Source organism: Chaetura pelagica, unplaced genomic scaffold (assembly GCF_000747805.2).
Source record: "Chaetura pelagica isolate M959 unplaced genomic scaffold, ChaPel_1.0 scaffold69, whole genome shotgun sequence".
Lineage (NCBI taxonomy): Eukaryota > Metazoa > Chordata > Aves > Apodiformes > Apodidae > Chaetura > Chaetura pelagica.
The window spans coordinates 403,068-419,461 of NW_009970724.1; the positions used below are offsets into that span (position 1 = coordinate 403,068).

Consider the following 16,394-nt stretch of genomic DNA (forward strand, 5'->3'; position numbering starts at 1 on the left):
GATGAGAACCACAAGTTCCACTGTGCTCCTACTCCCAAGTGTCTGTGAGCTCCCAGGCTGCAGGCTCACATACCCACCACAGCCCCCCACAGCTGGCTGCACATCCCCTGGCAAGTGCCAGCTTTCTGAGCAGGCTTGGAAGAAGAGAAGCACTACAAAATGGCACAAATCACTTCAGGGAAAGAACATTAAAATGAAACATTTAGAGCTGCCTCTTTCTCTTGTGTCTTCCCCCACAGCATCAGCCTGGTCTTTTCTTGCTCTGCACTGCAGGTGTGACTGGCTTGGACTGATTGCCCTTTATTTCCATACTAAGTGAGACATAAACACCCCCCTCTGCCACAAAGCCCCGTGTATAATTTTTATTAAAATGTTAAAAAAAAATGTTATTAAATTGCCTTTTTGAAATTATTATTTCCTTCTCCCAAAGTGCATGGTTTTGCATGCCTTTTAGGGACCACAGGAGAAAAAATTAAGAGTTATGAAAGGCCAGATTATGTTAAATAGATTCTGGATGGTCTCAGCAGAAGCCTGGCATGTTGACAAACCTGCCACACCAGCCTTTGTGCCCAGTATGCAGTCAAAGTCCTATTTGAATCTCCTCTGTGAATGCCACATGGAATCCCAGCAGCTCAAGGAATGGTCCCACCTGCTCTTCTCCAGTGAATATCCCAGTGCAGTGCTCAGATCAGCTGCTCAATGACACAGAAAGCCCCTCACTGTGATTGCCCAGCTCACCTGACACTCCAGCACAAGCCATCTTCTGCACTAGGCCCTGCTCTACAGACTAGACTGTCATTAGTCAAGTGTCTGTCAAGGTGCTAGGGCTGGTGGGCTTTCTCTCCAGAGTTTCCCTCCCTGGAAAAGCTGCTGCTGGTACCACCCCATAGCAGAAGTGTGCAGGACAGCACAGAGCTTGTGTGATGGCTTCAGCAGAAGGTCCTTCCGTTACCTTCTCTCTACCTAACTGTAAAACTCAGTGAGGGCTGGGGAAAACAAACAGCTGCCCCTTAACATGCCCAAGTGCTTTCTTTAATCATGAAAGGCTCAGCATTCAAATGAGCCCTGTATTTACATGCTTGCCTCAGGAGCTTCACTCCACATGCTTGGATGAGCACAACAAAAGGTCACCTGGCCCTGCTCCACAGGGAGCTCTGCTGAGGGCTCTGAGACCCACCACCCCCTCACACAGGAGCACACAGAGAGCCTAGACATGCACATTCAGGGAGGAGGGGTAATCAAGTTTTTCCTCTCTTTTTTTCCCACGGAGGAAACACCACCAAGAACCCTTGAAATTCACCTTTCAGTGAAAAACATGACTGCCCCTCCCATACCTGCCTTCTCCACTGGGAGATATCACCTACCAACAGGACCTGAAATGGAGAGGTGCCCAAGCCTCAGCTCTCACAGCTGTACCTGCTTGCAAGACAACACCCAGCTGAGAGGTGCCATTCTTATTTTTCTGGGGGAGAGGGAGGTTTAGTGACCTGATCAGCAGGCTCAGGCAGAAGGACGTGAGCCTTTCCCTCAAGTGCTGGAGCTCAGAGCAGTGTGGGTAAAGGCTTTACTTCACAGAGCTGGAGATTTCTTTTTTCTCCACTGTTCCAGATGAAGACAAAAGATCAAAATCTCAAGCTTCTGTGAATTTAAACCGAAACAAAACAAAAATAAAACCACCTGATTTGGGCCAATTAAAATGTTTTGTTTCAGTAGCTTCTGAACATGCTGTTAATGATCAGCTGAAATTGCAGAACAAGGGTGTTTCAAATTTGGAAAGTAAAAATCTTGGTTGTCAAAATGGGCCTTTTCAAGAATTTGAGGGCTTTTTTTTTTTTTAACAGAGATATTTGTCAAAGCTGTTCTTTTTTTACCCACATGAAGTTTCAACTTCAATAGATCTGCCACACTTCTGACACAGAGACAGGGAGAGAGAAAGGCACAGCTGCCCTCACCATTCCAGCTGCAGCCCAAAGCTGGTGGGAAACCAAGGTCACACCCAAGGTCACTCACTAAATCACCATCACATCAAAGGTTTGAAACTAAAGGACCAATTCTGGATCTCTCACTGGATTTTGCCTTTTGTAACACCAGGATTTCACTAATGGTTTAAAATCTCCAGCCCATCTTTCATCTCAGGGCATTACCCACAAACCACGTTCACCTCATTAGGAGATTAATGGGACTATATTGCACAGGAACTGGTGGTTTCCACATCGTCCACACTGCTGATCCAGGTGCCTTCTTCCCCAGACTTTTTGAGCGCTCAACCTGGGCAGCTTGGACATGACCAGAGTGATAAGCAAACACCTTTGTTTCATGTGGCAGAAGAGAAACCTCCTCAGCACCATTTTTATGGCTAAGGCAGAGCAGAAGACATTGCTGCTCTTCACAACAGCAGCTTGGAGGCCTAAACACATTTCAACAAATGATGCTTTGACACCTGAGTTATTGCAGGAGGCTCTGGGCATGGTCAGATCCCTGAACCAGCAGCAGACTGGCAGCAGTGGCTGAAAGACACCTGCATCTCTGGGGTCTGCACAAAGACAGCAATGACAAGAACATGGCAAGGAAATAGTCCCCAGGACTGCTGTAACAAACACACTTCCGCACAAAAGCCAGTAGAGATAAAAACAGGAATGAGGGACCCATCTCAGCCACTTCCCCATGCCAACATTGGGAGAACAGCCTCAAAAAGACTTGCATGAAGGCAGAAGAGATCTAGTAAAGCAACAAGAAGAGGTTTCTAGGATTCCTGCAAAGGATCCTGGAAAAATCTTGGGAAGTGACATAAAATTCCAAGAAAGGAAAGAATTCTTCCTACAAAGAATCCTAGGAAATTCTGACAAAATATTTGTGAAGTTCCTGGTAAGCATACTAGAACATTCCTGGAATGCAACATGAGAAATGGCTTGAAAATATCATGGGACATTCCTGGAAAGAAAAGGGGAGATTTCTAGCAAGCAATGTAGAATTCCCTGAGAAGAAACTTTAAAAATCCTGGAAAATATTATAAGAATTCCTAGAAATCATACTGAGATATTCCTTGGCAGAACCCTAAGAAAACTGGGAAAAAAATAAAAATAAAAAAAATTTAAAAATAAGCTATAGAGAAATTCTAGGAAAGGGAAGGAAAGATGCCTGAAAAACATCCTGAGACATTCCTAGAAAACAGAGGGCATATTCCTGGGAAGCAACCTGGGAGTTTCTAGAAAGTAACATGTGACATTCCTGGAAAGCACCTGGGGACAATCTCAGAAGGCTAGAGGAAAATTGCTGGAAAGCAACCTGAGAAATCCCAGGAAAGCAACGTGGATTTTCCTAGAAAGAACTCTGGAAAATTCTGAGAAAACTTGTGGTGGGTTCCCAGAAAGCACCATGGGATACTCAGAGAAAGCAAAGTGGGAATTCAGAGAAAGCATCCCAGAAAATTCCTAGAAATCAATATGAGGTGTTCCTAGAAAAAAATCCTGAAACATTCCTAGAAAGCACCTAGGGTGATTTCTAGAAAGGGATGAGGAGATTCCTACAAAGCACTGCCAATGCTGCTTTTTGAGAGTAAGAACACATGAAGGTGGCAGCAAACCTGGGGTCAGGAATGGTTGAGAAAGGTATGACACCCCCAAGACCTCAAGATGCTGGAGATGAAAGGCAAGAGGAGCAACCCTCAACCCTCAGGAAGGTCCATCTCAGTGCTGGAATGAGTGGGCAGCAGGAATGTTGCCTCAGAGGCTCAGGGTCACACATGAAGGCACACAAGATCATGTTAAGTCTGCCCACACAGGTCCTGATCAACATGCATCTTGTCTGTTCCTAGAAGCCTCCAAGGATGGATAAACTCCCTTTTCCATTCTGAGGAATCTCTGTATTTCCCTTTCCCTGCTTCTGGAAGGGCTTTCTTTGGTGTACAACATACAACCTCTACTTTCTGTTTCCCTGTGTCCCCTCAGGCACTGAGAAGGTTGTATTCCTAGGGTCTTAGGATAACTAAAGTTGGAAGGGAACTCAGGAGGTCTCTAAGTCCAACCTCCTGCCCAAATCAGGATCAGCTCTGAGGTCAGACCAGGCTGTTCAGGGCTTTGCCCACTGAGGTCTTAAAATCCTCCGAGGACAGATCCTGCACAGCCCTGCTGAGGACCCTTCCTGCTGCTTGACTGTCCTCACAGGAAAAACTTGTGACATCTAAGGAGGATATACAGAACCAGTCTGCACCTCGCTTGCTCCAGATGATGTCCATTGCTGCTTGTTCTCCCACTGTGCTCCATTGCAAAGAGCCTGACTTTGACTTCTCCATAACTACCTCATAGAAGCCTCCCGAGCACGTTCCCAGCTGTCCCTGCTGCCTGCACAGCCCTCCCTTCCTCTCTGGCAGGAGATGAGCCCATCTGCCTGACTCCCTCAAGACCAGCTGCTCTTTTCTATGTCTACCCCTGTGGAGATACAAGCAGACCCACATGATCTGTTCCTTTCTGTCCACACTGTTTAACCATAGCTCAGGTTGCAGGTGTCCTACTAGGGCTTAGGAAGAGCCAAGTTGAAGGCACCTCCTGGGGAATTGCTTTCAGCATCCCTAGGTTCAGCATTCCCCAAGTAGTCTGCAAAGCTCACTGAGCATCTCTGCAGGGTGGTGGCTGCTCTCTGGGGGATTTCCTGCTCTCCCAGGGCATGGGTTTCTGCCTACAAGAAGTCAGCTGCTGCTAGCTCAGAGCCATTCCCACCCACACGCTGGCTGAATAATGAAAACAAGAACTCCCCAGTCCTGCTGGGTGCAGGTTTATTGTCTGGCTGGTGGTTGCTGCCGCGTGATTTGCCTCCATGGGAGCCCACCCAGCTCTTCTCCTGCAAAAACAGACATGATTGCAGAGCCCAGGCTGCCGTGCAGTTGGGAAAGCAGATCAATACACACTCAGCAGATCAATCACTGTCTTGGGCCAGGGAATTCTAGCTGGAAAAGCTCTTCTCCTTCTGCTGGGTCATTAGTAGAGCCCCCTATTCTAAATCAGGGCCTCCATCTAACAACAGTTCTCTACTTGATTAATGCTGATTAGCCCTGCTTTGCTTGGTACATTGATTAAAAAGCAAGGTTCATTTCCCAGGTTTCCTTCCCAATCATATTCCCTAATTTCTTTTGGCACCTCTACAGCCTTGTAATTCTTCAGTCCTCCAAGAAGCTCATTAGACAAGGACAATGCTGAGGCACTGACAAACAAAGGTCAGATGTGGATTATACCCAAAGGGATGCTCTCCCCTGTGCTATGCTATTCAACATTGTAGGCTGGCTAGGGGTGTTTTCATCCCAAAATGTTGCCCACAGACAATTTCAAGATAAAAATCTAACATCACTGAAGATATCCCTACATATCAGAACTCTTAACCTTCTCGGATACATCTGCCTCGTTCCCACCAACTGAAGAAGCAAAGGGACCCATGTTGCCTCTTCTCCAAATGATCCGCTAAATTGCCTTAGGAATGGCTGGATGGGTTTAGGCCAGTGGCCCTCCCAGCTTGGCCAGTGGCTGTAGCAGATACATAACAATCAACAGAAACAGGGCACATACAAAGTGTTCTTGATGCAATCTTCCCAGACTTGATCTATCTGTGGTTCAAGGGTCCTCATCAGCCAGCAGCCACACTCAGCTCTCGGGGTTAACATCCACCAACACTTGGTCAAATCCCACCCTGAACTCGTGACACCCTCCACAACATCCTGTCACCTTGACAGGCCTCTGTCCTTGCCCCTTAGGCTCTACCTTTGTACAGAACCAATTTTGCAGCTTATTGGAAGTTGTTTCAATAAAACAACCAGGGCTCAAAAAAACAAAGACCCTGTTACTGCTTCTGTTTCACAGTCAGAGAGTGGAAATTCAGAACAAACACAACCAAGTAAATAACAATTTGGCACTGAGAGCAATGAGTTAATCTGACATCTGAATCTTCACTGATATTAAGTAAGATGAAGACTTGCCTCCTTCAGCTCTTATGTAAATAGAACTCATCTGCGATGCAGATTTTATTAATTAACTGGCAAATCAAGAAAACCCCAACAGACTGAAATTGAACTTCACGTTGATGATAAATGAGGAGACACTTACAGGCCATCCTGTGTGCCTGCACAGTCACTCCTGGAGCTGCTGCCATCCCCACACGTCCTCACAGCAGAGATGCCAGCCCATGCCAAGCAACACCAGGAAGATCTGAGGGGCAGACACGTGGAGCTGGCAGGGACATCTGCCTCCTGCAGCACCCTCAGGCTGGTCGTGCTGCCCTGCAGGGCATCTCCTGTCTGCATCTCCCAGCCTCTCACAGGGGCAGGCAGTAGCAGCTGAACCTTTAACAGAAGTGAGGATGCTCATAGCTTTAAGGGAACTTTCTACCTCATCATCTCCAACATGGAGAGGGGACTGTGGAGAGCTGGGCAGCTCAGATGTGCCTGGGGGTGCCAGGTGACCTCAGGTATGTAATTTACCTGGGGACGGTGTTCCCTGGTGGTGATAAACCCTATAGAAACACACCCAAAAACAGTACCTAAGGCAAAGCACAAACCAGTCAGATTTATCAGGGTCACAGTGGGGACTCTCTGCTGGGACCCATGGATGGGGAGAAGGTAGCCCAGAAGCTCCCTGGTACCACCATGGTGCCCTTCTCCAGCAAGCAGCAGAGCCCAGCAGGAAGGAGATGAAGGAGTTATTGATGTAGGGGGAGAAGTGGTGAATGAAACAACCCCCTGCACGGGTGCTTTCCTGCTCTTGGTGGGAAACTAATTTTGCTTTCATTTTGCAGCAGAGAAGCAGCAAGGTGCCCACCCCTGGAGCTGCTGAAGCCTGGGGTCATCTCAGCGCAGGAAGGGGAAGTGGCATTTGAAACACTGAGATGTGAGAAGAGTTTCATTAGTGCTCTGAATGGCCCCTTCATTAGAGAAAAACACCATATTTAATGAAGGAGAAAGAAAATAGGAGCTCCCTGCTGCATCCAGAAAGGCATCTCTTTTCAGCTTTGCTTCATTCCCCTTATTTATAGGAAGAAGGGAGGCTGGGATTCCCATCCCTGTAGCACTGCATCCCTGGGGCTCACCAGAGGTGTTCCAAGGCCACCTCAAACCCCATCTCCCCACAGACAGCAGCCCCCTAGAGCAGTCCCTGCTGGACCTGGGGGTACCTCCCTGTGCCCATGCTCAGATGGTCAGAGGTTTGCCTTGTGTGCAGGCGTGGGCTACTGAGGTCTCCCCCCTCTCCAACCACACACACCCCAGGTGCTACACGCTCAGCAATTCAGTGCCATCCCCTTGTTATCAAGGAGAAACTGAGGCATGGGAGATACATTACTCACACTTGGCGTGAAGTCAGAAGACCCTGTTGAATTAAAGGGCACAGGGAACACTTTCCCCATGGCTTCCTTGCAAAGTGGCCTCAGATTACCAGGGAAGGACTGGCTTAACAAACCCTACATGGGATTCACACGTCAAGCTAATTCTTCCCAGCTGGCACCAATTATTTGCCAAGGTAGATTTGCTCTCTCAATTGCACCCCACAAAGCTTTCAGCATGGAAAGGCAGAATCTCTTTTCTTTCCCTTTCTCCTCTCCCAGTAATTGGGGTTTTTTTAGCAACTTGTCAACAGACTTCAGGACTAGAACTGGCTCACATTCCCTTTGCTGGGATGACTCTAGCTCTGCTAGGAATTGAGATGAAAGGAAACTTGCTTTCATCCCAGCATAAGCAGGCACGAAGTGGAGCATGAGCAGAGAGAAGACAAGCAGAGGAGCAAGCACTATTATTTTATTCTGTGTCCCTGCACCTAAAGCTGTCCTTAATCACCACTCATGACTCACAGCCATTTCTTTCACTGGGAGCTCCAGACAGGGTAATTTAGTTTCAGAGTCTCATAGGCACGTTGCCTGGAAGAGACCTCTTGATGTCTCCAGTTCAGCCACTTATAATTTGCTCCCAGAATGTGCTCGGGATCCCTTGTGACCTGTCCTGTTCCCAAAGTGAGGAGCTTTGAAAGCGTCCTGAGGTGAAAGCAGTGGAGAACATGTTGGAGGAGGATGAGTAGTTTCAACAGTTGCCTACTGTTGTGGCTGCTTTGAAAAACTCCCCAGCACAGCTTCCCAAGCCAGGAGATGAACTTTGGAACCTGCGTGGGCCAGGGTTTGTGGAAAACAGCAGGAGGATCAAGATCCACAGGATCCCAGGAAACTGAGTAAAACAAAAGGACAGGGGACACTGCTCACAGAAAGCAGTGATGTTCAAGATAAGGTCAGGAGCTGGAGAGAGGCTGTGTGTGTGAAGGGTGGATACCTGCAGGCTCAGACCATCAAAACCAGCCATCATCTGACTTTAATCATTTTTTCCTGCTTGATTCTCAGCTGCAGCCAGAAGCTCAGCTGAGCTTTGCCAGGACCCAGGATCCGAATCTGCTGTGAGACCCTTTGCCTGTTCTGGCTGCTTCACCCCAAGACCCAAGTGCCTTCATCCCAGGCCTTTGTGCATTATTTACAAGACTGCAGAAACCACAGCCCCTTCTCAACCTCATCCCTAGGATCTTCCTGTGACTTCCAAGCAACGGAACAAGTTTCCTGTAAATTACATTTCCGGCAAGTATCTCTGCTAATTAAAGATTACAAAATGAATTTATCCTTGCTTCAATTAAAATCCATTCAGAGCTAATACTTTCCTCTTTTCCAACGTTATTTATTTACTGAGGGTGGGGAAGGAAGGAACAGCACTCGGAGTCTCCAGAAGTTCTCTGGATTTGGAACAGACTCGGATCTGCCTCATTACATGGAATAAGTCCCTTGAGAATGCAGGCTGATTGCAGTCTAATTTATGGCATTCATCAACATATGAATTAATGCTGGGGTCTCAGATATGAGAGTTTTCTTCTGCCCCCTCCCTCCTCAACACAGGCTCAGCAGCTCAGCTCCACTGCCACATTTCCTTCCCTCCCAGTACTACTTCTGTCCTCCATTAAAGCAGCAGCCTTGGCTTGGGTTAAGGAGTCTGGTTTATGGTGAATGAAGCAGGCACCTCACCTGGCTTTCTGTTAATTAAAGTCAGCTGAAACCGAGGAGGATCTAGACCCTGTTTTGACTAAGTTTGGGGCCTGGTGCTCAGCTGCTGTGTGCCTCAGCTTCCCTGTCTGTGAACAGAGATGGTGTTCCCAGATTCCCTCTGAAAGCCACGAGGAGAATAAAAATACACTTGTGCTTTGGAGCCCTGCAGAGAAGTTTGCAGAGGATTTTTATGTGTTTTAGTATTGTTCCTCTGTATTGTTCTTGGCTTTGACCTTGGGTTGAGCTGGGCAAAAGAACAATCAAACAAAGTCACTTATATTTCAGGTGCATGTTGGAGACTTGCTAAAGAAAGCCTAAAATTGTAAAGTTTTCTGGTAGCAGCCATTAACCCATAGGGTGATTGAAAGTCCTGGAGCTGTTGACAAGGTTATAAATTATCAGCAGTGGTGGATGAAGGGCTGCTTGTCTGCTCTCTGCCTAGAGGCTGGCACAGGCAACACATGACTCAAAACAAATCCAAGGCCAGGAAGTCAGCGTGCCTGGAGGCAGGCACGGGAGGAGGTGGGCAGAAGTGTGCAGAGAGTGCCCAGAGTGCATCCAACTGTTTAAAGGGGAGGCTTTTGCTTTGTTGACATGGGGAGGGAATAGTTTCAGAGGGGAAGAGTGAAGATAGGTACAGTCTAGGATGGGAGCTACAAGCCTACAATGTCTGACTGCTGGGGCCAGGCTCCCTTTCCTTTGGGCACAGCTCCACAGCCAGAATTGGTTTTGAGATAGAAATCTCAGTGTCTGTGCTCTTTCACCAGTGACATCCTGGCATTGCCTTCAGCAGGGACCTGTTCTTTAGAAAAGGTCTGTATGCAATTTCATGGAAGCTCAGCACCACCATGAAGGGAGGTGTCGCTGCTCCATCTCTCACCTCTTCCTCCTGAATTGTCTAAACATGCCTGGACTTAGTGAATGTGTCTTAGTTTATTCTCTTCTCTCTAATGAAAGAAATAGAATATGTAAGATCATTTTTACACTAATCTATAGATCACTCTGTCCATCAAAAACACCAAAGGGTGCCCCAGAGAAGAAGGGAGTAGGCAGCTCTTTGAGCTTGATGGGATAGAGCAAGTGGGCTCTGATTGCAGTGGAGTCAAGTTGAATTCACTAGGAAATGCTCTAACCCAACACTGAAGGACAAGAATTTACTGCATAGCTCCTCACTGATGAGAGACCTCCGTCACCTGTGGAACAGCAGGTTCAGCCAGGAGAACATGCAATCAACGTTTTGAAAACCAAGAGCTTTGTTGAGCTCTGGACTATTTGACGTAACATTAGAAGTCACTTCATAGTTTCATAGTAGTGAAGTGCAGGAGTCAAAGGACTATGTCTCTGTGATTAACAGCCTATGCAACAAAATCCTGCCCTGCTCATTATGAATTTCAGCTTTAGTCTTAGTTCAGCCTTCTCTGGGGATTTTGAGCTCCTAGAAGGGAACATTTCCCTGGCTGAGTTACACTTCAGCAGCATCAGGCAGGCAGGTTGGAAAAGACAACATGCAGCACTTTCATCACAAAATAAAATTACAGAAGGTATGCAGTCACAGCTCTGGCTGCAGGTGGGTTAAAAGTGGATTCCATACTTGTTAATATGTATTTTTTACTTTTGCTGGTTCTGCTCCTGAGATTATCCTATCCCAAAGTAACAAAGCATTTTGCTGCCACTGCCAGTCACACCTGTCTGCTGCTGACAAGAGAAGTGTTGCTGCTAGAGGTGAAGCACCACAGGATGCTGGAGGCAATATGCCTGCTGAGATGCAGCAGATCTCAGTCCAGGCTGAAGCTTCCCCATGTTCCTGTCACTCAGTTCAGGGCTGCTGCAGTCCATGAGTTACCTGATCTTGCCTGATTTGAACTGGGGAAATGAGGTGCTACCACCCTTCAGTCCAGAAGGACTGTGCCCACACCCACATACCTATAGCAGCTGGATGTTCTCATCCGTGGCCCACCCTTTGCACACATTTCTTTGGAGCACAAGAAAAGAAGATCTTTTACTGTGAGCATGGCTGGCATAGTGAGCTGGCCAGGACGTGGCCCCAGTGGTTGGCTTCCCACCTTTGAGAAGAGGGGCCAGTCTGCAGACACAGACACAACCCAAGCAGGCAACATGGCATGGATCAGGCATGAACTGCTCCATGTGATGCTGAGCTGAACGAGTGCCTGGTTAGAAAGGGTGGTGGGGAAAGGGCACTGCTGGAGCACAGCCTGCAATGCAGAAGAGAGCACTGCATCACCTCTCCGATGCAGTGGCAGATTGATCAGGAGTCACAGAGTGTGTTTGTAACCTGCCTGGCAACCCAGCTGCATTTCACAGCCTCAGCCCTGCTCAGCTTTTCCTCCACACCAGAAGTACCAGCACAACTTTACAGTTAGAAGCAGGTCCTGCTCTGGGAGGAGATGACACTGGAGCAGACTTTGCAAGGGACAGACAGCAGAGCCACACACTCCTGTGTGAGCATCCATAGGGAATGAGAACTAACATTTTGGGAGGTCTCTATTTTGGTACTTCTAGCTGAAGTACTAAGGAAGTATTTCAGGGAAGTAGATGAGTTTTCCTATTTGCCTTGCTAAATTTCTACATCTCTACCTTACCTGCTACCACCATTGACATTTAAAGTTTCCTCCTGGACCCCATGTGTTAGCAAGTGGATGGACACCTCAGTCCTGCCCTTCCACACTCTCTGAAGACTCAAACAAGGTTTGCATCCATTCAGCATTTTGCTTGAAAAAAACAAAACAGCTGGTGACTTTTTATTTTAGCTCTGCATATCCAGCTTAAATGGTTGAGAAGACTTGAAAGTGGTTGAGAAGACTGAAAATGCAGAGACTGCCAGGTTGTCCCTCCAGATCCCTCTGAGAGGCTTTGGGAGGTGTTAGATGCCAACAGCCTGGCTCACCTTCTCACTGGATTACAGGATGGTGAAGCTGTGAGTGGAGAGGGACATGGAAAAAAACAGTTGTTTTCCAACTGTTGGGATGAAGCCTTCCTGTTTTGTTTTGGCCCGTGTGCATCTGCTTTGCCCACAGATAAAACCTGCAAATAATTCTCAGCTATTTTTCCCTGTTTTGTGGCCAAGCAGTGTTTTCTAGGGATAGGAAGAGAACATATAATTCACTCTTCCCACCTCACTTTCACTGCAGTTAGTCCCATTGGCCTGGACATATTTACTTGTGAAGTGCTCCTCTTTCTTTCATGAAGCAAGCTTTTCATGCAGGTTAGTTTTGTGCATGCATTCAGCCTCTCAGATCCATTGACATTTTTTAAGGCAGGGAAGTGAAGTACAATAAGCCAAGCTGTCCATGAGACAGTGCCACATGCAGAGTTAAAACCCAGCTTTGTTTACCAGAGACAGCAGATGGGGAAGAGTCTTCCTAGGCATGGCACTTAATATGGCAAGTTCTTGATGTCATTTGTTATTATCATCTGGGCTTCTTCAGCTTTTGGAGCATGAACAACACAGCATTTAAAAAACCTTTTTTGTAAAAGGTGGTTTTATATATAGATAGATAAAGATAGCTCAGTCTGATTCACCTGCTAAAAACTGCTGCTGTTCCTTGTTTGTTTGTTTTTTCAAGCAGAAATCACTGGGCAAGAGGAATGCCAGGAGTGAAAATCCAAGATAAGCCTGCATTTCACAACTTCTTGTCAGGCAGGAAGGTTGCTGAGAAAACTTTGGAACAAGTCTGGAATTTGTTTGGAAATGAAGTTGCTGCTCTCAGGTGTAGGCGCAGCCGCTGTGCAGAGCCAGGGCAGGGAGGCAGGGAAGAGCATCCCACCCACCCAGGGATGCAGGAAGGTCAGCATGTCTCATCTGTGGGAAGGCTGATGAGAGTGGGACATGAGCTGCTCAGCCCCCACGAGCTGGCAACTGGATGTGCACGTGGATGCCACCCTGCACAGTTAAAATTTGAAGAACTCCTGTGAAGACCGTTTGACCTTGTGCCAAGTGAGGGCATCAATCTTTGTGTGTCTTCCTCTGCTGAAGAGGCACAGTGAGATTTTTGGTGGGGATCAGGGTGTGCCAGCACAGAAGACAGACACAAAAGAACCTTAAGATTGAAAACTGACCCTTTGACAGACAAATACCTCATTCAAAAGTAGAGAGGGACATTTTGCTGCTGGAGCTGCACCTCCTGATTATCTTCTCAGCCAACTTCTGGATAACTCTTGGCCAGGATGAGACAAAAAGCCTCCTGTGCCATGGCACACTTAACAGCAATTAACTACGATACCTCTCTCCACCTTTCCAGCTCAGTTTGCACCTGATAGTTGTTGCCACATCAACAGCCTGTCACCTCCATATCCCCTCAGTGCCACAAAGGAGTCCAGGCAGCCAGCAGCAGAGCTGGGAGCAGGGGTAGATCTTGGCCATCATGTAGCACCTGGGCTGAAGGGCTACCTCAGGTTTCACCTTCTGTAGAAACCTGGGGATCTGGTTCCAGTTACAGACAAGAAACAAGACTGTCTGCTCAGGACATCACCCTAAATGTGAGTTGTTTTTTCCAGTTCCACATGGACACCAGCATTACCAAGAGCATGTCCCAGTTTGATCCTGTCTGTGTGGAAATAAAACACCAGTGCTATGACTGGAGTTAGATAGAAAGTAAGCCATAAAATACAAATAGTAAGGAAATTGCTGAAGCAAACAATGAATATCCATCATCAGGGACAGGGTCTTTCTTGGCCCATGAAAATGTTATTTGTTCTTTTTCCCAGGGGCCAAAACACAGCTCCTCTGCATGAGATGTGTGTGTCATTGGTTACGTGTGTATCCCTAAATTGAATTTGTCCAATTGCATTAGGACAAGCAGCTAATTCTGAAATTCATTTTGCTCCCATAATCAACCCCTCTGCCAAATGGCATTTGGGTGAAATTGTGGAGATTGTGATTTTTATTTAAAGTGATTTATCGAAATCATTAGCAATGTTCCCTAAGTGGAATCCATGGCAATCCTTTTAATCTTCCTTCCCCCAGCCCCCATCACAGCAAATGCAAACATTTATTTTAATAACAGGAAGTTTGAAATATAAGGTTATTAAAATCCACACTTTTTAGATTGCTCCATGCTCTCTCCCTATGTAATGGGATGGAGAACACAACCGTGGAAATAAAGCCTCCCTTTCAGACAAGAGATGCAGAGGGTGTATAATGAACAATTAAGCATCTATATAGTCACTTTGGATTAATATGGGTGTTAATGAAAATGAAAGAGGCCAGCTTCCCTTTCACCGTAGGGAAAAGCAAAAGGCAGAGAGATTTTTAATATTTTTTTTGCTCTTGCTATTACCCTAAGCCCCTTTAATGCTGCTTCATCCTCCACGCGCTGATTCCCAGCCACACGTTTCCCAGAGAGCAGGGTGGGAGGTGTGGAGATGGGGCTGTGCCAGCTGCACCAGCTGTGCTGTGAGTCTCTGGCTGTGAGGAGCAGGACAAGGACCACCAGCATCCACACTGCCAAGCCAGCAGGCAGGCTCTGTGAGTTGGTGTCCGTGGATCCCAGTGCTCAAGGATGCCCAAAGCAGTGAAGCCCTGACAGCCCCAGCTCAGCAGGTGCCCAGAAACAGCCACAACACTGCTGCTTTGGCCAGCACTTGTGAAGCACTGGGGAGAAGGTGCCAGCCAGGTCTCAGTACATTCTCCCTTTGTTTTCGAGAAAAGAAAAAAACAACAACCAAACAAAAAAAACAGTTGGCTGATGGCATCCAGGAAAGGAAAGGGCTGTTTTCACCTCAGGTTTACAGGTGGGGAAGGTGTCTCCCACCCTCAGTTCTGTTCAGCCACTCATTTGGCTGGTCCTCACCACCCATGCTGAATTAGTATCATAGAATCATAGAACTCCTCTGGTTTGGCTGTTTTGACCCATGTAACACAGGGTAGAGACTCTGACCCAGCCTCCTGGGACTCCAGCCCAGGTCTGATTAAAGCACTTGAAGGTGGTGAGGACCTTAAGACCTCCAGAGCCCCCTTTTCCCCTCAGTTCCTCTGATTAATCCCCCCCCATGCACACATACCTTTACAAATACTTTGCCCAAATCAGCTCCATTCCATCCTGGGAATAAAGGGACACAGTGGGATGGGAGCCCACCTGGGATGGCCATACCCAGAGCCAGCCACAGGGATGGCTCAGCCTGGACCAAATGCTTTCTACTTCCCTCTGGTTGATGCAGTGGTGCCATGGCAACTGCTAACACCAAGCAGCTGCCGTGAAAATACAGCTCTGGAGCAGCTTCAGTCCCCAAGGACCAGTGGCCATGTCCCAGGGGTTGTCCTCTCCTCCTGTGGACCTCAGCCAAAGGACATACCTTCAGAGTGGGGCAAAGCCAGGCTGCATGTTGATACCCCTGCACAGAGCCCAAAACTCACCTTGCATGGGAAAGTTCTTATAAAGAAATAATCTTGCCACATTTTTCTTGTTGGAAGGATAAAAACTTGCGTGGCAGGACTTAGAGTCTGAGAGAGGAGCTGTTTGCCCTTAGCTTCTGACTTCTGGCCTCACCCCCAAAGCATTCCCACAGTTTTATGCTCCTGAGGCAGAGGAGCAGCTTCCACCAACAGCATCACAATGCAGGGGCAGGGGGACATCAGGACGTGTCCCATGGCAGGACATGTCTCCAGGCAGCTGCTCATCACCTACCTGCTGTGTCTCTGTAGCCAGTCACAGCTCTGTCACTTCTGTGGAGAAGTCTTAGGAGGCCTTAAAATGCTCCTGGAGGACAGACATCACTATGACCTGGTCCATGCACACTCCAAGAGGGGCAGAAAAGCTTTTTCCTCCACATATTCTTTGCTCCTGGGCTGTACAATCTGCCCACCACCTACCTGAGCCTCAGGGATTTTACTGTAAGGGAGAGATGTTGCCATTTTATTCTCCACCCTTCCAGCCCCCAGGCAGCTGGCAGGATTGCTGCTGCCTGGGAACACAAAGACACGAAAGTCAGTCTTTTGCTGTTATTTCTCAGAAGCTCCATTTGGCTGCATTTGGGCCCAATGTGGTGATTTCCTTGCCCTCATGACAGCTGTTTCTGACACAGGGAAGCTGCACCCACCCACACACACACACACGCAAAGTGGATGTGAAAAAATGGTGCTGTGATTTATTTTCACCTCCAAATATAGAAAGACAATTTCCCCCTCTCTAACATCTCCTCTTCCTCCTCTTTAAATAAGTCCCTGTGCCTTCGTACCAAGCCAGCACCCCAGTGAAACCCCAGTGCCAAGGTGGGCGAGGAGATGTGTTTGCAGGAACCCGGGCCAGCTGAAGCCCCTCGTCAAGCCGAGCCGGCACCGGCACGTACCAGCTTACACAGGCAGGGGGGGGGGGGGCGGGGGGGCTGCG

General features: G+C 47.7%; 1 protein-coding gene across 1 annotated transcript in view; it reads right to left on the reverse strand.

Moving 5' to 3' along the window:
* RAD54L (RAD54-like (S. cerevisiae)) overlaps positions 1 to 16,394 on the reverse strand; it is a 75,869-nt gene that overhangs the window by 58,516 nt on the left and 959 nt on the right. The gene's annotated exons all lie outside the window — the stretch shown is intronic.